At 45.7% G+C, this 22,927-nt stretch overlaps 1 protein-coding gene across 1 annotated transcript in view; it reads left to right on the top strand.

The window, feature by feature from the left end:
* Window positions 1-271: 271 nt before the first annotated feature.
* The window catches only part of HRH1 (histamine receptor H1), a 34,156-nt gene continuing 11,500 nt past the window's right edge, over window positions 272-22,927 (top strand). The window contains exons 1-3 of the mRNA XM_029597598.1: window positions 272-625; window positions 17,554-17,713; window positions 19,860-19,956. The gene's annotated coding sequence lies outside the window, so the exon portion shown is untranslated. The remainder of the gene's footprint in view (window positions 626-17,553; window positions 17,714-19,859; window positions 19,957-22,927) is intronic.

A 22,927-nucleotide genomic window follows, 5' to 3' on the forward strand; every position in this document is an offset into this window, starting at 1 on the left:
CTCAGCCAAAAAAAAAAAAGAAGCAAGCTAAGAAAACTAAGCCCTCTCATACCACAGCTAAGCTCAGCCAGGTTGTTTGAGAGTGCAAAGTTTAAGCAGGAAGGGTTTTGTTGCACTCCTGAGTGGGCGGAGCACAGTTTGTAGATAGTAAAGTGACTGGTAGAATGAGAACATGCTAAGCTACATGTTTTCTTCCCCCCTGTGCACCGTGATCACTTCTTAGATCATAAATCCAGGGCATGACCTTGCGTCTTGCAGAATCTGTGTAAATATGCATGCACACATACATACACACTTGCGCAATTAAAAGATATTGCCCGGTGTTTAGAAATCTACTTCCCTTTTCCTGCCAGATGTTGTAGAGATGTTTTTTTCACTCTGACAAGCTAAGGAAGCTGGGCAGCTTTTTCTGGCATATTTTGACGGTGCAGCACTCCATGTGTTCCACAGATCTCTCTCTCTTCAAGGGCAGGAATCCACCGTCTTCCAGCTGAAATGGGAATGAGGTTTTCTTCACTGAATCAGCTGGTTGGACCGGCAAGAATCAGATCTCTTGCCGTGTTTCCTTTTGACTTGAAACTACCCCAGATTCCTAGCATTCCTTTAAAGAAGGAATTGCATCAAGGTAAGAAGTCTTATTCTAAAATTCATTTGATGTTTATATTGAACTACATGCTGAGAATATAGTGTTAAATGTGTTTATTAAACTTTTTTCATTATGACAGCCTTTCTAAGGCATGCACTTACTGTACAGTAATAAATAAAAGTACTTTCTGTACCTTCTGTGTACTCTGAAATATTCCAAAATACTAAAAGAACATGGTAATATTCACCATCTGTTAGTTTAGATATTGACTACTCATTTATTATTTTTGAGATTGTTTTAAGTTGCTCCCCTATATTTTCTCTAAACCTCAGATGCTAACCATTATGGTCATTTATCAAAATGCTATAAGGTGTTTTTGTATGTGTTAAGCACCTTTAACACATGTGAAAACCCCTTAACGTATGGTCTGATGCAAATCTGAAAAAGAGGAGGGGTGGGCTTACTGAAGCCCTATTGCATGGCTTTAACTTCAGTAGTGTTGAGGCTTTATTGCATTGTGTTCTCAAATGCCTATTTGAGTGGTTTTGAAGCTTCTGCCTAGCTATGTGTGTGTGTGAGAGAGAGAGAGAGAGAGAGAGAGAGAGAGAGAGAGAGAGAGAGAAGCCTGTAATGGTCTAACACTAGTTAGGTATTTATATCTCTATGGGAGGCCCACCTAGTAACTTGAGCTGAGGTCTAGGTATTAGTGTAGGGGTTAGGGGCCACTTTGACATTCAAAGTGAAATGTACGAAGAGAACAGTGCTCTCTTGTGAAGATTTGATGACCTCGGAGTGAGGAAACTCCACTCACTCCGAGGTCATCAAATCTTCACAAGAGAGCACTGTTCTCTTCGTACATTTCACTTTGAATGTCAAAGCGGCCCCTAACCCCTACACTAATACCTAGACCTCACCTCGAGTTACTAGGTGGGCCTCCCATAGAGATATAAATACCTAACTAGTGTTCAGGTACTAAGGCTAGGTGTTTCTCTCTCTCTCCCCTCAGTGGCCCTGATAGTAAACATGGTCCCCCTAGTGGTTGTATGTAGGACATACCACAATTCTGGCACTTATCTTAAAGTGCAAAAACGTTATCACAATTTGCTGTAACTTAGCACTTTGCATAGGTATTAGCACAAATTGCAAAAAACTGCCTATTACCATAAAACACACCCCTTTTTCTATCACATGCAATATTTAGTGCATTTTGATAAATCAAGGCCCATGTTTGGAACTGTATTACATATATGATTAGCTCATGTAATATGTGCCAAGTCATTTGTGACATCATTATCAGTATAGTCCCAACAGATTACATAATGCTGCTGTAATTTTGTGACTCTTGCTATCATGACTATTCCCAGAGGTTCAGGGAGCTTCAAATAGCAATGATTCTTACTGCCACTGTTCGTGTCGGAGCTCAGTTCATGTCCGCTGGCAGATAAGAAGGCAGGCAGCGGTGATGCTTACTCAGGGAGGGCTTACTTCATACTTGCTGGCAGAAAGGGAGGAAAGCAGCAGCGATCCTCACTGGCATTACTTTTCTCGGGGCTCAGTTCATTAGGGATGTGAATCGTGTCCTCGATCGTCTTAACGATCGATTTCGGCTGGGAGGGGGAGGGAATCGTATTGTTGCCGTTTGGGGGGGGTAAAATATCGTGAAAAATCGTGAAAATCGTTAAAAAATCGAAAAATCGAAAAACCGGCACATTAAAACCCCCTAAAACCCACCCCCGACCCTTTAAATTAAATCCCCCACCCCCAAATAACTTAAATAACCTGCGGGTCCAGCGGCGGTCCGGAACGGCAGCGGTCCGGAACGGGCTCCTGCTCCTGCATCTTGTCGTCTTCGGCCGGCGCCATTTTCCAAAATGGCGTCGAAAAATGGCGGCGGCCATAGACGAAAAAGATTGGACGGCAGGAGGTCCTTCCGGACCCCCGCTGGACTTTTGGCAAGTCTCGTGGGGGTCAGGAGGCCCCCCACAAGCTGGCCAAAAGTTCCTGGAGGTCCAGCGGGGGTCAGGGAGCGATTTCCCGCCGCGAATCGTTTTCGTACGGAAAATGGCGCCGGCAGGAGATCGACTGCAGGAGGTCGTTCAGCGAGGCGCCGGAACCCTCGCTGAACGACCTCCTGCAGTCGATCTCCTGCCGGCGCCATTTTCCGTACGAAAATGATTCGCGGCGGGAAATCGCTCCCTGACCCCCGCTGGACCTCCAGGAACTTTTGGCCAGCTTGTGGGGGGCCTCCTGACCCCCACGAGACTTGCCAAAAGTCCAGCGGGGGTCCGGAAGGACCTCCTGCCGTCCAATCTTTTTCGTCTATGGCCGCCGCCATTTTTCGGCGCCATTTTGGAAAATGGCGCCGGCCGAAGACGACAAGATGCAGGAGCAGGAGCCCGTTCCGGACCGCTGCCGTTCCGGACCGCCGCTGGACCCGCAGGTTATTTAAGTTATTTGGGGGGGTTCGGGAGGGTGGGGGATTTAATTTAAAGGGTCGGGGGTGGGTTTTAGGGGGTTTTAGTGTGCCGGCTCACGATTCTAACGATTTATAACGATAAATCGTTAGAATCTGTATTGTATTGTGTTCCATAACGGTTTAAGACGATATTAAAATTATCGGACGATAATTTTAATCGTCCTAAAACGATTCACATCCCTACAGTTCATACCTGCTGTCAGAGGAGAAGGCAGACAGAGAGGATTGGTACTGGTGCTGCTCCTCTCAGAGTAGCTTTGGTTACTGAAGGAGACACAGCAGGGGCAGAGCTAGGATTCTGTATTTGCAGGGGTGGGGGTGGGACTGAGTATCCCAAGTCATATTGAGTGAGTAAGAGCCAATGCTTATTGAGTATCTCTTCCTTGACACTTTTCATATTCCCCCTCCTCTCTCTCTCTCTCTCTTTCTGTATTTCTTTCCCATCTTTCATTCTTCCCTTAATCAGTCCTCTTTCACGTTCCCTCTCCATTTCAGATTCAAGAAGCTTTATTCACATGACAAGTTCTACATGCATTGCCAAAGTAATACAAAAATAATAAAAGGAAAACATCACAATACAATACAAAAGAGCAATAAAGAAGACAATGTACATGGCTCTGGCGGTGTTCAGTACTGTATCTGGTTATATTGCATTTCTGGCCTGGTAGCAAGATGAGACATTTTTCTTGTTTCTTTGGTTTCCTGAAGAAATATACATAAACAGCATGTCCTGTTTATCCTATTGTAAGAAGCCTTATTTTCTCTGTCATCTTTTTATTTGCTTTGCACGGTACAGGAGGAAATGTATTTCTGTTTCTATTCCTCCTATGTTTTACTCTATACAGAGTATATAGTTTCTCCATTTTAACTTTTGTCAACACATTTCTATTTTTAATTTGTGGGCAGGTAGCCTGTATTTGGTGAGGGTCTGTCTGTGTTCTGTGTGACTTAGATGAGGGATTGTTCTAGTGTGTATTTTCTGTTCAGGAATCTATTACAGTCTAGCATCTCCTGCTTTCCAATAAGGAGATGTCTTGGAGTCCTAGTGTCTGGTATAATCTTTGCAATGTTGCCTTTTCATAGATAGGGTTGTTGCTGTTCGAGCCTTGAGAGTTAATGCCCTTAGGGAATGGTTAATTTGCTACATAGGTGCTGCTCTCTGTCATTTGTTTCTTCCCCTCGCTTCACCTTGCCTCATTCATTTCCTCCATTCTCATGCTTCCTTATTAAACTCCTTCGCTCAGCTTCTGTCATACCTCCTCCCTCTACCCACCCTCACTCCCAGGGTCATCAAACCTCTAATTTCTCATCCCATTCCTAATCTCTCTCACTTCCACCTCACTTTATGACACACGCATGTACGTTTTTCGGTCCTGTCCCCTATCTATCATTCTCTTGCCAGAGGCTAGTTCTGTACTGTTTGTCATGATGAGGAGACACAGAAAACGTTTACTTCATTTATCACCCATTCCCCAAGCACCTGGAAGCCAGGAGGGAGAGCAACAGCTTCTATGAAACATTGTGCAGATTTCTCTGCTTCTGCTCACGGCCCACAGTGATCAGCAAACACCACAGAGCAGCAAGGGTAGGCACAATGTTTAAGCAGCTTACCTGACAACTCTAGGAAAATCAATATAACCCCTTCTTAGGGTCTTCCCTGTTTGTAGGTGGGTCCCTACAAACGTATTGCAGTCCAAGTTCTTACAGTTTGAGGGAGAGGGTGGGGAAGGAGGTGGGGGAAGTCACCATCTCCAAGGCCCAAGGATCTATGATAGCGTCACTCCCATAACAGTTCTCATACCAAAAACTGTTGTACCAATAAGAAAGCAGATTACTGTTCCAAAAAGGTAACCAAAGATTCCAGTTCCAGAAAACAATATAAAAGTCAGCATTTATAAATCAGGATTTATAGTCCCTCAAAGCCTCATACAAAAAAAATGTAGTACTTAGAGCTCCCAAGTCCCTTGTGGTCCTCCTTGCTTCCTTAAGAGAAATGGAGGGATCTTCTGTTACCGCTACAGACTCTCCTTGGAATAACTGCATTCTGCCACTCCTTGGTTCTCCTTTGACCTTGTATGGGCACCCTCCTCTGGGTGCAGGTTTCTTCACCCTCTTCCTACACGGACTTCCTGTATCATGAAAATGCAAGTTAGAGGCAGAGCTACTGCAGGGCCTAGAAGTATTCATTCATTTTCATTCATTTTTATATACCGTCATTCGGTTCAGCCATCATAACGGTTTACAAAGTCAAACAAAAACAGATAAATTATACATAGTTACAAAAAAGTAACAATGGGGGGGGGGGGCTTACACAGTGCACAGGCTTACAGGCCCTACACTGACATTTTTCTTCTGTTACTACTGCTGTAGGTGCTGGCTGAACATCACAGCCTGCAGCAGGCCCAGATCATGGCATGGCATGGCCATGCCTTCAGAATTTGCTCCCAGAGGCAGTTGCCTATATTACCTATACCAAAAGCTAGCTCTGAAGGTATAGCCCCAGGCAGAGCGAACAGGAGATGTGGAAGCAGCAATGCTAACAGTGCTTCTCCCAGAACCAGAGTGAAAGAAGCTGAAGCCATGGGCACTGAGAGGAGCACAGATCCGAATCACTGCTGGAACTGTCTTTTCTCTTGGGGCTGCAAAGAGGGGATAGAGTCTATAGTCATAGCTGCAAGCAGTGAGTGAGGCAAAGAGCCAGAGATTCTGGAGGCAGTTCATAAGGGAAATGTTTCTTCTGCATTGTGCCTACTAGCATTTTATTTTGCAGTGATGCCAAATGATCCAGTTCAGAGATTTTTTTTTAAAGATGTCTTGGATTTCTGACAACCCTATCTTGGTGCTTTGTGATTCATGCAGTGCTGATTTCAAATGGTAGAAGCCAATGAACTGGGATGGGCTAAAAAAATGTCCTTTCCTGATCTGGATAACTTGGCAGCTCTGATTTTGTATGTCAGAGAAAGCAGATTAGAAATTTCAGGGTGTGTTCTTGTAGTGGCTTGCCTGCTTTCTGCTGACCTTAGTTACAGATCAAACACATACTAAGTTTCATGATCTCTTTGCATTTAACTTCACCAGTAAACTGAACAGATGTTCGCTAGCCATCACTGAGCAAATTCTCATGAGAAGTACAGAAGTCTCATTGGTCACGGTGATGTTTGCCACTGGAGGTATACTTCTTATGCATAGCTAAAAATGTTTGACATTTAATCATTTGAATGTGCTTTAGAATTATAACATTTCAAACATATACATAAAGGCACCCCAGAAAAGATGAACTGGCCATCTCTTGTTAATCTTGGGATACACGATACCATCCTCAGGGAAACAGAACAATATTATGCGAAGGCCTCACTGTATTTGCCTGTACAGTGAATTAGCTTTTTCTGATCTTCAGAGTGAAAAAAAAAACCCACAGACCTCCACCAAATGCCTATTTTCTGCAACACCCAGTGATACTAAAATCTTATTTTATAAAGGGGGGCGCTGTTAGCATCCAATGTGAGAGGACGCACGTCGGCTTAGCTCCGCTCCTCCCGGGCCTAAAAAACCGCTAAAATAACCCTAATTTTTCGGTGCAACAAACTCTGTGAATCACAGCTACCTAATCCAGATCACCGCAATGACCAGCAAACGGAAACCGACTGATCTCTGCCAGTTTTCCTATGGGAAAAATTCTACCGACTTGGGACAAGACGGCGACGACTGCTGGGACCCGGAGCCCGCTGACACAGGCGAGTCTGAGGAAAGCGTGCACGATTCAATGGACCCCGAACCAGGGCCTTCAGCCTCCCTACTCACTCGAGATGAAGCACGACGCTGGTTCATTGAACTGAGAGCTGACCTGAAACAGTATAAAGCTGACATAATGGCGTCTGTGGCAGATCTTAAAGACGATTTGGCAACCATGGGCAATCGCGTGGATGAGGTGGAAAATCGCATTGACGGGCATGGGGACGCGATCAATACCCTGGTGTCATGACAGGAAGCGGCTACAGCTGATTTAAAGGCGCTGCGTGAAAAAATCGAGGACTTTAAAATCGAGGCAGAAGGAACAATTTGAGAATCCGGGGGGTTCCGGAAGCCCCCGACTTTGCAGATGTGAAGCAGGTTGTGACTCAAATCTGCACTTTTATCCTGACCAAGGTAGGGGAGGACCCCTTGGGTGGCGTGGAGGCCACCCCAGCAGTGAGCTTTGAACACGCCCATAGAGCTTTGGGGCCATGCAGAGATCAAAAGCCTAGGGATATCGTCCTGTGTTTCACCAGCTATCCACTAAAGGAACGCATCCTAGCTGAGGCACAGCAAATGAAGTCCATTACTTGGCAAAACTGTCATATATCTTTATTTCAGGACTTAGCGCCAATCACGCTTAAAAAGAAATATGAATTGCGAGAGGTGACTGCTGCTTTGAGGGAACGTGACATTCGGTATCGTTGGACATACCCCTTCGGCCTGTCTTTCCAATACCAGGGGTCCACACACCAGATTGTCTCCATTGAAGAGGCGAAAGCAGCCTTTCTTAAGGCCCAATTGCCAATCTCCTTCTCACTCTCTAAAATGGCAGACCCTGTTTCACCCAGAGACTCAGCTCCCGGCAGAGGGTCGGGAAAGGCGGCAAGAGGCTTCGCCGCCAACTGGAGGGAACCGGATCACAAAATCCTGATCAAGGTTGAAGGAGAGGTGCCTCTCACCTTTTTCACTGCTAAAGGAGAGACTCATTCATAGTTCTTGGACTGATGAATGGTGGTTAAAATGTCATGTTTGGATCTGGGGATGATTGTTTATGGTTGATCTGTTTATTCATATTCTGAGGCTCATATGGTGCTTTACTGTAGCGTGCCAAAGCCGACGGGGGCTTTTACTTCCTACTTAATATCAATGGTATACCAAATAAGCCCGTGGGGGGGGGGGGGGGCGTTAACATGCTTATGCCTCTGCACGGGAGGCCACAGGCCCTTAGGAGTCAGGTATCCTATAGTGGGACTTGGGATAAGGCAGGATATAAGGGATATAAGGATACCACATGGGTATCACTACTTACGGGACACATGGGAAGTTAGGAGTTTGTATCCTAAAATGGAGGATCGCAGTAGAGGGTTGGAGGTTTTTTGGATGCCTACCATATGGGGAGGACAGATGGCTGTGGGGACCGCACCATTGTACACTTATGACATCTAAATTGTTGTCCCTCAATGTAAAGGGCCTCAATTCTCCCCAGAAGCGGAGCTTTTTAAGAGGGAACTCCATAGGCAGGCAGCTGGGATAGGTTTTATTCAGGAAACACATGTCAGAAAGCACCATGAGCGATTATTAGCTTTCACAAACTTTCCCATCTCCCTGTGGGCTGCCAGCACAACAGAACATAAGTATGCTGGGGTTGGTATCCTGTTTTCTTCTTCATTTGTACACGAGCAGGTTTCTGTGGTGACTGATCCCAGCGGCAGATTTATACTTAACAAAATCAAAATAGATAAATGGACTTTTACCCTTAATGTGTATTTTCCTAACCACCACCAGGTGTCTTTCATAAACCACTTGCATAATTTATTGCAGCAACACGCGGAGGTGAGGTGATAGTGGGCGGTGACTTTAATTTTGTAATGGACCCAACTAGGGACTCCAGCTCCGGTACGCAATCGCATCTGGCTGCCAGACGTGCTTGGCGTGGAGTTATGGAAAAATGGGGTTTGGTAGACATATGGCGATCCAGACACGAACACTCCCACTCATATACGTTTTACTCATGCCCCCACTCTACGTATACCCACATCGATTATATTTTCACTTCCTCCACCAAGCAACCCAGAGTACAGAAAACCGATATTGATAACATCACATGGTCTGACCATGCCCCTGTATGGGTGGTTTGTAACATGGGAGACTCTGGAGGTGGTCTTCGCACGTGGAGGCTTAATGATAGTCTCCTCAAGGACCCTTCTTTTTCTGCAGCCTTAACTAAACAGCTTACGGATTTCTTTAGTGACAACCAAACTGAAGGCATGTCACCCTTGACAGTATGGGAATGTTCCAAGGCAGTGATTCGAGGTTCTTGCATAGCCCGAGCAGCATATTGCAACAGAGAAAGGGATGCTCAAAGGACACAGCTACTCTTGGAACTCACTGACCTAACCCGGAGGCATAGTAGTTCCCAATCAGAGAAGCTTTACCAGAAAATATTAGAAGTGCAGGCCCAACTCAGATCGGTAGAAGATACGGCTATTAGCCATTATCTTATCCTCCTTAAACAGCAGTACTTCGAAGGGAGAAACAAGGCAAGCAAGTTTATGGCCAGATAATTAAGAGCAGCCCAGGGACAAACAGTAGTTGCTAAGATAGTAAACACCCAAGGCCAGGTGGTTACTTTATCAGAGGAAATCTGCCAGTCCTTTACTGACTTTTATTCACAACTATACTCCCGTGATGCTTCCATACCCCTTGCTGACATCTGTGACTACTCAGCGAATACTACTTTGCCTCAGATTACCCCTTTGCAAAAAGAGGTCCTCGACAAACCCATTTCTCAGCAGGAAGTGTTGGCAGCTATCAAAAAGTTAAAACCCGGAAAGGCGCCAGGGATGGATGGTTTCACGGGTATATACTACCATAAATTTGCCCTCTCCTTGGTTGGCCCTCTGACCCAAACGTTTAACTCCCTCTTAGAGGGCTCAGATTTTACCTCGGATGCTAACACTGTGGGCATAACAGTGCTCGCTAAGCGAGGACGGGACCCCACTCAATGCAGCTCATATAGGCCGATATCATTAATTAATATTGACTTGAAGATCTTAGCCAGGGTTTTGGCTGCCCGGTTAAACAGGGTCTTACCAGGGATTATACATAATGATCAAGTGGGATTTGTTCCGGGGCGACTAGCAGCGGATAATGTCCGCCGGATTGTAGACATTATAGACATAGTGCACCAGGAAGGCCTCCCAGCTATACTTCTTGCCTTGGATGCCGAAAAGGCATTCGATCTAGTTCACTGAGAATTTCTTTGTCAAACACTGTATGCAATAGATTTTGGACACTCTTTTATTGCTTGGATTCACAAAATATATGCTCACCTAGCTGCCAGAGTCAAGGTTAATGGGAGCTATGGACCTCAGTTTTAAATCCAGAGGGGTACTAGACAGGGGTGCCCACTCTCCCCCCTTCTGTTAACTATCTTTTTGGAGCCGTTTGCAATCCGCATTAGAGGCAACGAGGCTATTCGTGGAGTTTCCAAGGGGGCTGCCCAATTTAAGATATTCCTCTTTGCCGATGCTGTTATGTTTACCCTTACTGATCCTGGGCGTTCACTCCAGGAAGTTATGAACGAGTTAGGCAACTTTACTGCACGGTCTGGAATGAAAATTAACTTCGATAAGTCAGAAATACTTAACTTAACCTTATCCCCTCCAGTAGTCACAGTATTACAGCAACGGTTCCCTTTCAAATGGACACTCACATCTCTTAAATACTTGGGGGTTAGGCTGGGCCCGCACACTAACTCACTGTATGACTTAAATTATCGGCCCCTTATTGATAAAATCTGGGAAAATTTGGATAAATGGTTGGAACATACCCACTCATGGTTAGGCCAGTTGGCTATTATTATGATGAATGTTCTCCCTCGTTTTTTATATTTTTTTCACCACAATTCCTATCTACCTCCCTTCTAATTTGCTTAGAAAATGGCAACAATTGTTGGGTCATTTCATTTGGAGGCGCCGTCCCCCTAGGATAGCCAGGGCTACCCTGTTTCAGACTAAATTATGGGGGGGTTTACAGGTGCCAAATCTTTTGTGATAGTATAGCGCAGCACAACTGAGAGCCCTGGTAGCTCTTCACAGCATCAGGGATGTCCCGCAATGGGTCAAGTTGGAGCAGGCATATTTAGGTCGTTTCCCAATAGATGCACTCCCTTGGCAGCCCTAATCGTCAAGAGGGGAGAACCTATCCATTGCATTTGCTTTGCAATCTACCCTGCGGGTATGGAGACTGTGGAGATCGGTATTGGTGGGTCCGGAGCAATTCTCTATGATGACCCATTTATTTACTAATGTGGTGGTGCTCTTCGAGACTGCTCCATGGTCCATCAGCGTTGGTTACAAGCTGGTATATGTAAATTTGGTCATATATATACCAACAAGATGCTATGGTTTCTAAAGAAAACTTATGTAAAGCACATGCTCTTGACAATATTTGATTTTCTTCTATATGCTAAGGTGTATCATTTTACACTCAAGAGGATTCAAGAGGGCACCATAAGATCAAAAGGTACACTTTTTGAAACATTTTGCAAAAATGCTTCCTCCCTGAGGGGGGTGATATCAAAGATATATGCTCTCATGAATGGCCGAAAACTGGGCCCATTGCGACATTGGACCTTATGGGAAAAGGACCTTCAAATATCCTTGGAAGATAAAGACTGGGAACAGATTTACTCTGCCGCTCATAAGTGCTCCATATCAGCGGGACTCCAAGAAAACTGCTATAAACTGATTTAGCGCTGGCACTACACAGCGGTCGCCCTTCACAAATTTGCACCAGACTTACCTGATACCTGTTGGAGAGGCTGTGAGGCCAAGGGTTCTTATTACCATATCTGGTGGCAATGCCCCAAGGTTACCAAATGTTGGCAGGAGGTATTTGAGTGGGTGGCCCAGATTCTCCATACCACAATCAAAGTCGAACCTTGGCACGCACTGCTGGGATTACCGCTACCAGAAATTACACACACTACACAGCAATTGGTTTTACAAGTCTTTATTGCAACAAGAGCGGAGATTGCGCTGCACTGGAAGTAGGAAAACGCACCTGCCTTAGCAAATATTTTACAATGCTTATACTCCTATTACCAGCTGAATAAGCTTACGGCCTTACACCAAGACTGCATCCTAGCCTTTCAGAAAACCTGGGAGCCTTATTGCACTTGGCTGGCGGCCCAGGGTGACCTGACGGCGTAATCTATGTGTGGTTGCTGGAGTCTTTAGGCGAGCACCTCTCTTGACACTGGGACCGTTTGCTGGCTGCTTTTATTCTCATGATACCCCAGCTTTATTTCTGGCAGACTCTGGAGAAGAATGCCTCCTTACAGTTCACTATGCCTCTACCGCTCGAACTTTGTTAGATCTCTCCATCTTTCCATGTTCACACTCAATACACTTTTCCATATTCACACTTAATTTATTTTTTTTGCTAAACCTTTTACCTCAAGATATCCATTGGTCCGGTTTTTTGGGGGGGGGTCATCATAACAGAAACATAAAATGGTACCAGTTGTTGTTGCATATTCATCATGTTTACTACTTTTCATTTTATGCTATCTGTGCTTTGCCTATTTGGAATGTTAATCTGTATTCAGATGTGCATAATGTGACATTCTGTTTTTTATACTGGTTACCAATAAAAACCATTTAAATATAAAAAAAAATCTTATTTTATACATTTTGCCTACATGTCCAGGGCAAACATTAGCCAATGTTTTCTTTTGCAGCAAATGACAGCTGCTAGGCATCTGGGGGAGAGAGATATCTTGAACATCTGTACCCAGCAGCAGTGTAGAAATATAGGTACTATGCACTCATTCTTCTCCTGCTCACCTTAAGCCTGAAATACATTTTGCATTAAAATACAAAGCAGGGCAAAGACGAGATCAGTGCAAGTGAAGATCTACCACTGCAGCATATCTGTTCTCTTACAGAATTTCTTGTAGGCTTTGGTAAAGATGGTGGAAAAACAAATCAAGCAATTCCAATAATCAGTTAGGGACACAATCCAATAAGAGCTGTCTCTTATGTGCATCAGTACAGTGCTACAGATATATATATAAGAGACTACTCAGACCCAGATTTAGGAATAGGCAATATAAGCAAATGTCTAGGGCTCCAGATTGTGAAAGCACCAAATACCTGGGCTATGCCTGACACTGAGGAAGACTCTATAGCAGTAACGAAAAGAACAGTTTTCAAAGTCCTTTACATAGGTAAAATATGTTGTTCCTGCATAAATCTTCCAACTTAAAACAGCTCTTCCTCAACCTAGCTAAAAGCATATGTGCTGTTGCCCTACGCACATTTTTTTAGCCGCATTGTGAGGAGGTATTCCAAGAGAGTGTGCCTAGGCCGGAGAGGAAACTAAAATGTGTAGATTGCACTTTCAAATCTATGTGCATTATTTTCCATGAAATAAGTTCCTGCAGAAAAAGTGGATGCAAGTACCATGACAAATTTCAAAGGGAAATTATGTATATATGCATGCATATGTTTTCCTATTAAGAAGCAGTGCAAAGCCTATGGGAAAAAAGAACTTGCATGCTTTCCAGGGTTGCCAGGTTTTCATGACAGAACAAGCACTTTTTTCCAAAAAAACAAGCCCAAAAAAAGTCCAAAACACGTGAGATTGAAAATTCAATCCCCTCACGCTCCTTCCGCCCTCCTCTCATTGCTGACAGCAGACTCTTAGGGAAGATAAGGCCATTGCAGAAAGACTAAATGAATTCTTTGCCTCCTTGTTTACTAATGAGGATGTTGGGGAGATACCAGTTCCGGAGATGGTTTCAGTGGTGTTGAGTCAGACGAACTGAACGAAATCACTGTGAACCTGGAAGATGTAGTAGGCCAGATTGACAAACTAAAGAGTAGCAAATCTCCTGGACCAGATGGTATGCATCCTAGGGTTCTGAAGGAACTCAAAAATGAAATTTCTGATCTATTAGTTAAAATTTGTAACCTATCATTAAAATCATCCATTGTACCTGAAGACTGGAGGGTGGCCAATGTAACCCCGATATTTAAAAAAGGATCTGGGGCGATCCGGGTAACTATAGACCAGTGAGCCTGACTTCAGTGCCGGGAAAAATAGTGGAAACTATTCTCAAGATCAAAATCATAGAGCATATAGAAAGACATGATTTAATGGGACACAGTCAACATGGATTTATCCAAGGGAAGTCTTGCCTAACAAATCTGCTTCATTTTTTTGAAGGGATTAATAAACATGTGGATAAAGGTGAACCGGTAGATGTAGTGTATTTGGATTTTCAGAAGGCGTTTGACAAAGTCCCTCATGAGAGGCTTCTACGAAAACTAAAAAGTCATGGGATAGGAGGCGATGTCCTCGTGGATTACAAACTGGTTAAAAGACAGGAAACAAAGAGTAGGATTAAATGGTCAATTTTCTCAGTGGAAAAGGGTAAACAGTGGAGTGCCTCAGGGATCTGTACTTGGACCGGTGCTTTTCAATATATATATAAATGATCTGGAAAGGAATACGACGAGTGAGGTTATCAAATTTGCGGATGATACAAAATTATTCAGAGTAATTAAATCACAAGCAGACTGTGATACATTACAGGAGGACCTTGCAAGACTGGAAAATTGGGCATCCAAATGGCAGATGAAATTTAATGTGGACAAGTGCAAGGTGTTGCATATAGGGAAAAATAACCCTTGCTGTAGTTACACGATGTTAGGTTCCATATTAGGAGCTACCACCCAGGAAAAAGATCTAGGCATCATAGTGGATGATACTTTAAAATCGTCGGCTCAGTGTGCTGTAGCAGTCAAAAAAGCAAACCGAATGTTAGGAATTATTAGGAAGGGAATGGTTAATAGAACGGAAAATGTCATAATGCCTCTGTATCGCTCCATGGTGAGACCGCACATTGAATACTGTGTACAATTCTGGTCGCCGCATTTCAAAAAAGATATAGTTGTGATTGAGAAGGTACAGAGAAGGGCAACCAAAATGATAAAGGGGATGGAACAGCTCCCCTATGAGGAAAGGCTGAAGAGGTTAGGGCTGTTCAGCTTGGAGAAGAGACGGCTGAGGGAGGATATGATAGAGGTCTTTAAGATCATGAGAGGTCTTGAACGAGTAGATGTGACTCGGTTATTTACACTTTCGAATAATAGAAGGACTAGGGGGCATTCCATGAAGTTAGCAAGTAACACATTTAAGACTAATCAGAGAAAATTCTTTTTCACTCAACGCACAATAAAGTTCTGGAATTTGTTGCCAGAGGATGTGGTTAGTGCAGTTAGTGTAGCTGGGTTCAAAAAAGGTTTGGATAAGTTCTTGGAGGAGAAGTCCATTAATGGCTATTAATCAATTATACTTAGGGAATAACCACTGCTATTAATTGCATCAGTAGCATGGGATCTTCTTAGTGTTTGGGTAATTGCCAGGTTCTTGTGGCCTGGTTTTGGCCTCTGTTGGAAACAGGATGCTGGGCTTGATGGATCCTTGGTCTGACCCAGCATGGCAATTTCTTATGTTCTTATGTTCTTATGCTTTTAGTTCACATTCCTCTTCCCACACTTTGCAGTACTTATTACAGTACTTAGCCCAGTTCCTTACTTTAGCCATAGTAGATCAAAACCATTTAGTAGCGTAGCAGCCAATGACTGAAACAGTAGGTATGGACAGATTACAGAGGTGGTCTACTGCAGGGAGAAGAAATGAGAGAAAAAAAAAAGATTAAATCAAGTGGTGTAGAACAAATTAAACAGCACCAGCCCCACACACTCAAACCCCCCACCTCCCCCTCCAAACACATCCCCAGCCCCCCACAGGCTCATCCCCATCCCCCTCCCACCACACGCTCCTTCCCCTGCCCTCCATACGCTCCTTCTCCCCTCCCCAAGCATATCCCCGGCCCCCCCCACACGCTCCTTTCCCCCTCCCCAAGCACAGCCCCGGCCCCCCCACATGCTCCTTCCCCCTCCCCAAGCACATCCCCGGCCCCCCACATGCTCCTTCCCCCCTCCCCAAGCACATCCCCGGTTACGCGCGTAACCCTTAAAAACCACCCCTGCGCGCCAAGACTATTTTGCATAGGCTCGGTGGCGCCCACAAGCCCCGGGATACGCGTATGTCCCAGGGCTTGCAAAAATGGGCAGGGCGTGGGCGTGGGCGGGGGCGTGGAGCAAGTTATGCCTGCCAGAGGCAGGCGTAATTCAACAAAATAAGGTTGGGGGGATTTAGGTAGGGATGGGGGGTGGGTTAGATAGGGGAAGGGAGGGAAAAGTGGGGGTGAACAAAAAAAAGTTCCCTCCGTTCCCCCCGTTCCCTCCAAGGCCGATTTCGGAGCGGCCTTGGAGGGAACGGGGAAAGCCATCGGGCCTCTCCTAGGGCTCGGCGCGTGCAAGGTGCACATGTGTACACCCCCTTGTGCGCGCCGACCCCGGATTTTATAACATGCTCGCGGCAGCACGCGCATGTTATAAAATCGGGTGTTCATTTGTGTGTGCCAGGTACCGCGCACAAATGTACCCCCCACGTGTAATTTTAAAAATCTGCCCCATAATCAATTTACAGGCATAATTTTACATGCATTGATCCCCAGTTGATTTTCAAATGGTGATTTATACACACAAATCGGGTTTTATGCGTGTAAATCCTTTTGAAAATTATCCAGTTGCAGAGCAAAAGAAAACTTATGCACAGGTGTGACTTTACCCCAGTGAAAATCTTTACAGGCAAGGAAAGCCTGCCCACAACAAGATTAAAGAAATACATACATATAAGAGAAAAAGGACATGGGGTTGGTGGGACTGAAAAAAATCCCTAAAGTGTAATTTCCGAGTAGCAGTTTCTATCAAGTCACGACAGAATAAATTGAACAAAAAAAAAAAAAAAAAGAGAAAATATATATATATATAATAATAATAATTAAAAAAAAAACTAGGCAAGTAAGAACCAGCACAACATGGAGAAAAAAAAAGCTAGGCAGGTAAAAACCAGCAAGAGAAATCCAAAGGATATAATCAGAATACTTAAAACGTCAGGGCTTCTTCCTTTTCCTCTCCAAGAAGCCTTTGAATGTTCCATGCAATTGAGCACATAGAGTTCTATAACTAGTCCAACACCCAGCTGCCTTCCCTCTTCCCCTTTTTCTTCTTACTTCTTACTTTTCCACTTGCCCTTACCACTGCATTCTCTCTTTGTCCCTCATCTGCCTAATTTGTGACAGTTTGGGTTGCTACTGTCTCTATGAGTAGGCAGCTACCTCCTTCTCAGTAAAGAAGAATTGTGTTCCTCCGAGCCTTCTTCCCTCCCAACTTCACATCATGACCTCTTGTCCTTGAATTCTGTTCTGTGTGGAAAATATCGCCCTCTACTTTACTGAACCCTGCTTAACTATAATTGAAGGAGGAATTTTCACAATTGAAAGGGCAACAGCTCTTCCTTTTCCTTCTATCACATTCAAATATCCTCTCCAGATTTATGAAATATTATATAATCCACTTGTATCTTGGCTCAGTTACTATTTATAAAGAGGTTCTTTTCCTACCCAAGGATAATAATTCCATTTTCTTCAGTATGCAAGATGCATTTAGCAGCTTTCTTCTGAGAAATGGAAGATCTTTTAATATGTAAAAATGACTGCACCAATTTCAAAGGCATACAAAGGAAAGAAAAGGTCATGACTCCCTTTTTGCAGATAGACACTCATTTAGAGAATTCTTTCAAGTTACACTTTGGTTTTTCTCTTAAATTGTAGAGCTCCTGAAAGGTTCTGGACTGACAGCACTGGGAACAGAAATCTTCCAGGTAGCCACAGAACAAATACATTTTGGATCTCATCAGTACGAATTTCCTCACACTGCCTTGCCAGTGTGCCTCATCTATGCCCTGGAGAGACCACCTGTAAGGGTGAGAGGGTAAGCCATACTTCATTTTTCTTCAGTCTATAAATCTTTCTGCTGGGATTGTCAGCAAGGCTGTCAAATCACGATGAAGTGTTTTTAATGATGGGGACACATCCACAGAGACAGACAACCAGCTTATTTTTCATAAGTCTCCAACTAGCTTTTTGATTCCTTTAGTTATTACTAACCAGAGCTGGATTTTAACAGGTAATTCAGAGGTGAAAGGATCTGTAAAGTCTGTGCCTTTTGTCACTTTCTGATTTCTATTTGCTCTTTTTTTTTCTCTACTCTTTGTCAGTGGCATCAAAGTGCCACAGCTTTCCCAATGTCTAAGTCATACTACTGGAGCTAAAACATTTGAATTTGTTGCCAGAGGATGTGGTTAGTGCAGTTAGTGTAGCTGGGTTCAAAAAAGTAGGGATGTGCAGGCAAAAGGTTTTCGTTGAAACGTTGATACGTTGAAGGTGAGGGTCGATTCCGTTCAATATGGAAGTATGGAGAAATCCATAAGTTGTGGATCTGTCCATACGTTTCCCGGTTCCCTAAATAAAAATTTAACCCCCCACCCTCCTTAATCCCCCCCCCCCAAGACTTACCAAAACTCCCTGGTGGTCCAGCGGGGAGTCAGGAAGCCATCCCTGCACTCCTTTGCGATTTCCTCATGGCGCCGATAGCCTGTGTCACAGGGGCTGCCCGTGCCATTGGTCAGCCCCTGTCACATGGTCACGGCGCCATCTTGTGCTTCTACCACGTGACAGGTAGGTCATGTGGCAGGAGGTCGCTCCGGGACCCCCGCTGGACCGAACCGGAACTTTTGGCCAGCTTGGGGGGACCTCCTGACCCCCCCAAGCTGGCCAAAAGTTCTGGTTCGGTCCAGCGGGGGTCTGGGAGCGGAGGCGCGGAGGAGCACGTGACGCCGACGTCACGTGCTCCTCCGCGCCGGGACCCCCGCTGGACCGAACTGGAACTTTTGGCCAGCTTGGGGGGGCCTCCTGGGGGCCTCCTGACCCCCCCCAGCTTGGGGGGGGGGGGTTCCGGGAGCGGAGCACAGAGGAGCACGTGACATCGGCTGGCCAAAAGTTCCGGTTCGGTCCAGCGGGGGTCCCGGAGCGACCTCCTGCCACATGACCTACCTGTCACGAAGTAGAAGCACAAGATGGCGCCATGACCATGTGACAGGGGCTGACCAATGGCACGGGCAGCCCCTGTGACACAGGCTATCGGCGCCGTGAGGAAATCGCAAAGGAATGCAGGGATGGCTTCCTGACTCCCCGCTGGACCACCAGGGAGTTTTGGTAAGTCTTGGGGGGGTCAGGAAGGTGGGGGGGTTTAATTGTTTATTTAGGTTCAACGTATTCAACATAGCTATGTTGAATAAGTTGGAAGTCGCGATGTGTTGCGCATCAAACCTTTTTTTTCTCTTTTAAAAATATAAGTTGCGTTTTACATATGCGTTCAAAACGAATGCACACCCCTACAAAAAAGGTTTGGATAAGTTCTTGGAGGAGAAGTCCATCAACGGCTATTAATCAAGTTTACTTAGGGAATAACCACTGCTATTAATTGCATCAGTAGCATGGGATCTTCTTAGTGTTTGGGTAACTGCCAGGTTCTTGTGGCCTGGTTTTGGCCTCTGTTGGAAACAGGATGCTGGGCTTGATGGACCCTTGGTCTGACCCAGCATGGCAATTTCTTATGTTCTTATGACATTCACTGGCTAAAAATAAAGCTCATTATGATAGCAATAGGTAAAATGATAAGAGATATTTGGGCTAAGGTTAAAGACCTAGGAGTACTGTTTATTCTTTGTTCAACCTGGAATCTCATATTTCTGGAGCGGTTCTATGGGTGTTCTTTAAATGTAAGCAACTCCAGAAGTTTCATCCTTTGTTAAGTTTGTCATATTTCAATTGACATTGTAGGCATCTGTGATGCCATTAAGAAGAGTATTCATTGGCTACAGGTAATGCAGAATATCACTACTAGAATCATCTATGTCCTGCCCAGTAGAGATAGTGTAGCTCCTTTATTACATAGATATCACTGAGGGAGACAGTAGACTTTAAACATATGATTTTGTTGTTTTAGGCTTTGAGGGGGCCAGAACCAGATTATTTACAAAGGTTAACTGCATGGTATACTTTCTTTTTTCTCTCAGGGTGAATGTTGCAAGTTCCTAAAAGGTCAATGATATGCAAGACCTCATTTCACAAGCAGACCCGGAGATATGGAATTCAGTCTCTCTGGACATCAGGGTAGGATTTAATTTTTTGACATTTAGGAAATAGGAAAAATTTGGCTGTTGCAAGGGGACCAATATATACGGTTGAATGATGCAAGTATATTTTAGGCCACAGGGAGGTAGTATGGATTAGACACCTCCTTTGGCAGTGCTTGGAATTTGTGTCAGAATGCGGGGGGGGGGGGGGGGGGGGGGGGGGGGGGAGTGTGGCTTGTTTAATTTTTTAATCTTGTTTTAACTCATTGTTTTAATATTGGATTTTGTAATTTTAAACTTGTGTGCCATACACCATCCTGGGCAGGCGGTAGTTTGATTGGATGGTATATAAATCATAAATGAAATGAAAATGGGCCCAGTATTAGTAAGTGTTGCATATGAATCTGTCCATTATTTGCAATGGCAAGATTTGCAACATTCCAGACATGGGTCCGTGTTTTGAACACTGGTTCTTCTTCAGGTGAATAGTCCTGACACTCTTCCACTTTGAAGGCATGCCAGCATCTTCATCTCTCAAAATATGGTGGTGTGTTTTTAAACTGGAAGTCATTATAATAAGAACATTTCAGATAAAGTGTGAGGGATATGTTGATGATAGCATTTACATTCTCCTAGGACAAGCAGGATGGTAGTCCTCACACATGGGTGACATCATCAGATGGAGCCCAGCACGGAAAACCTCTGTCAATGTTTCTAGAACTTTGACTGGGACACTGAACATGCCCAGCATGCCACTATCCGCGAGGCCACGTGGGGTCCCCCTTGTGTCTTTCTTTCCACGGTACAGTTGCCTCATGGTGGTAGAGCTCTCCTCTTTTCTCAGAGTTCTCTTTTTGTTTTCTTGCGTTTTTTTCACCGCTTTTGCATGGAAGTCCCCACTTCCTGGTTCCCCCCCCCTAGTCAGTAGGGCGGTGCGGTAAGTTTCTACTTTCTTTGCAGTCGGTTCCGGGGGTTTTATGGCATCTGTGCCCGCCCTGCACCATCTATTTTCAGGCTCAAGGCATGGCCTCCTCCGGGTTTCAACGATGGCCCAGTGCCTGTGGACCATGTCTTTGACTGATCCGTATGAAGTCTGTATTCTTTGCCTGGGGGCAATGCATGATGTACGGGGTTGCCGAGTTTGCAACCAGATGACCCCTAAAGGTCGCAGGCATGGTTAGATAAAATGGAAAAGCTTTTTAGCTCCAAGAAGTCGGGACCGTCCATGCCAGCATCAGGCACATCAATGCCGCAGGGTTGAGGGGAACCCATGGACACTGAACCATTGGTGTCCACTCCCACTCGGGCTCCCCCTCCAGAGAGAGGTATCGGAGATGGACAGCTGTCAGTGTCCTCGCGCTCCAGGATGTCAGATTCCTCACCCTTCTTGGCACCGGGGAAAGACCGGGCCGAGCGCTGGGGGAGATCGAGGAAGCACCATCACCGGTCACCGTCGATGCATGGCACCAGTTCTGGGAAGGCACTGGCATCGGTCATGTTGCCCCCAAATCAGCCGAGCAGACACCAAGCCTCGCCCTTGGGCATACCCAAGAGTCCAAGGCACTCCCCACTGATACCCATGTCTGTGCGGGGCCTGATCCCCCTCATTTCAAGCACGATCCGGTGGTACCTGCTCCTCCTCCACCCGCCATATCCACGGTGGCATTCAAGGAGGAGCTGGATCATAGGATTCAATTGGTAGTGCTCTGAGCCCTCAGGGGTATCAAATCGCAGGACCAGTCAGTGCCTCCAGGATTGCTGCAGCCCACTCCCTCAATCCTAGCACTGCTGCAGGAGTGCTTCGATGTGCTACTGGGCATCCTCCTAATGCAGCTGGGGCTCGGGGATTCCTCCGTCCCCTGATGACCATCATTGCCTCCTCCCTTGGAGTCTATACCTATTGCTGGTTTCTCCGAGGAGGAAGGCTCGACGCTTCCAGGCCATCAGGGCCTCTGGCGTCTATGCCGCTACTTCCGGCTCTGGCACCGGGTCCTTCTGGGGCCTCGGTGCTGTCGATGCCCTCGATGCTTCAGGAGCCCATTCCACAGGCAGTCAGCACAGGTCCCCCACTGACCTCTCTGGGGGATTTCAGTGAGGAGGAAGTCCCATACGACCTGTGGGGGGATGATACATCTGAATCCTCCTCCAATGTCTCCGAGGATATTCTCTCGGAGCCATCCCCCCCAGAGGAATGGTGCCGGTCTTCTCCAGAGGACTTGACCTTTGCTGGTTTTGTCCACACCATGGCGGAGTCTATCCCTTTCCAGCTCCTGACAGAAGAGGATGCTAGGCACCACATGCTGGAGGTGCTCCACTTTGTGGATGCACCAAAAGAGATGGTAGCTGTTCCCATGCATGAGATCTTCAAGGAGTTGCTCCTGTGCATTTGGGAACAGCCTGTGTCCGTGACTTAGGTTAACAGGAAGGCTGACATAGTCTGCCTCATTCAGAAGTCCCTCGGGTTTGAGCGGCGCCAGCTCCCCCATCAGTTGATGGTAGTGGAATCCGTCCTCAAAAAGATGACGTAGTCCTGGACCCATGCTTTCACACCTTCTGGTCAGGAACCTGGGGAATGGGATGCACTGGGTAGGAAGGTATTCCAGGGGACAATGTTACTAGCCCATATCGCCTCCTACCAGTTATATATGGCCCAACATTCCCAGAACTTCTGGAAGAAGGTTTAGGAATTGGTGGAATGCCTCCCTTAACAGCAGCAGGAAGTATTCCGGGCACTGGTCCAGCAAGGCTTCGAGTGTGGTAAGCACAAGGTGCATTTCATGTACAACATTTTTGAGGCTTCAGTTCGCGTGGCTGCAGTGGGTATCGGAGCTCACAGGATGGCCTGGCTCAGAGCTTCGAATCTCAAGCTGGAGGTCCAGGTGTTGTGTTCCGCGCCCACGGATGGCCATGGGCGCGCCCCCCTACCTGACCGCAATGGCGACCCGCCACCGCAAGCACCAGGTGAGGAGACATGGTCCGGTGCCATTGCTCCTGCGCATCGGCGTGGG

Source organism: Rhinatrema bivittatum, chromosome 4, assembly GCF_901001135.1.
Source record: "Rhinatrema bivittatum chromosome 4, aRhiBiv1.1, whole genome shotgun sequence".
In the NCBI taxonomy this organism is placed as follows: Eukaryota; Metazoa; Chordata; class Amphibia; order Gymnophiona; family Rhinatrematidae; genus Rhinatrema; species Rhinatrema bivittatum.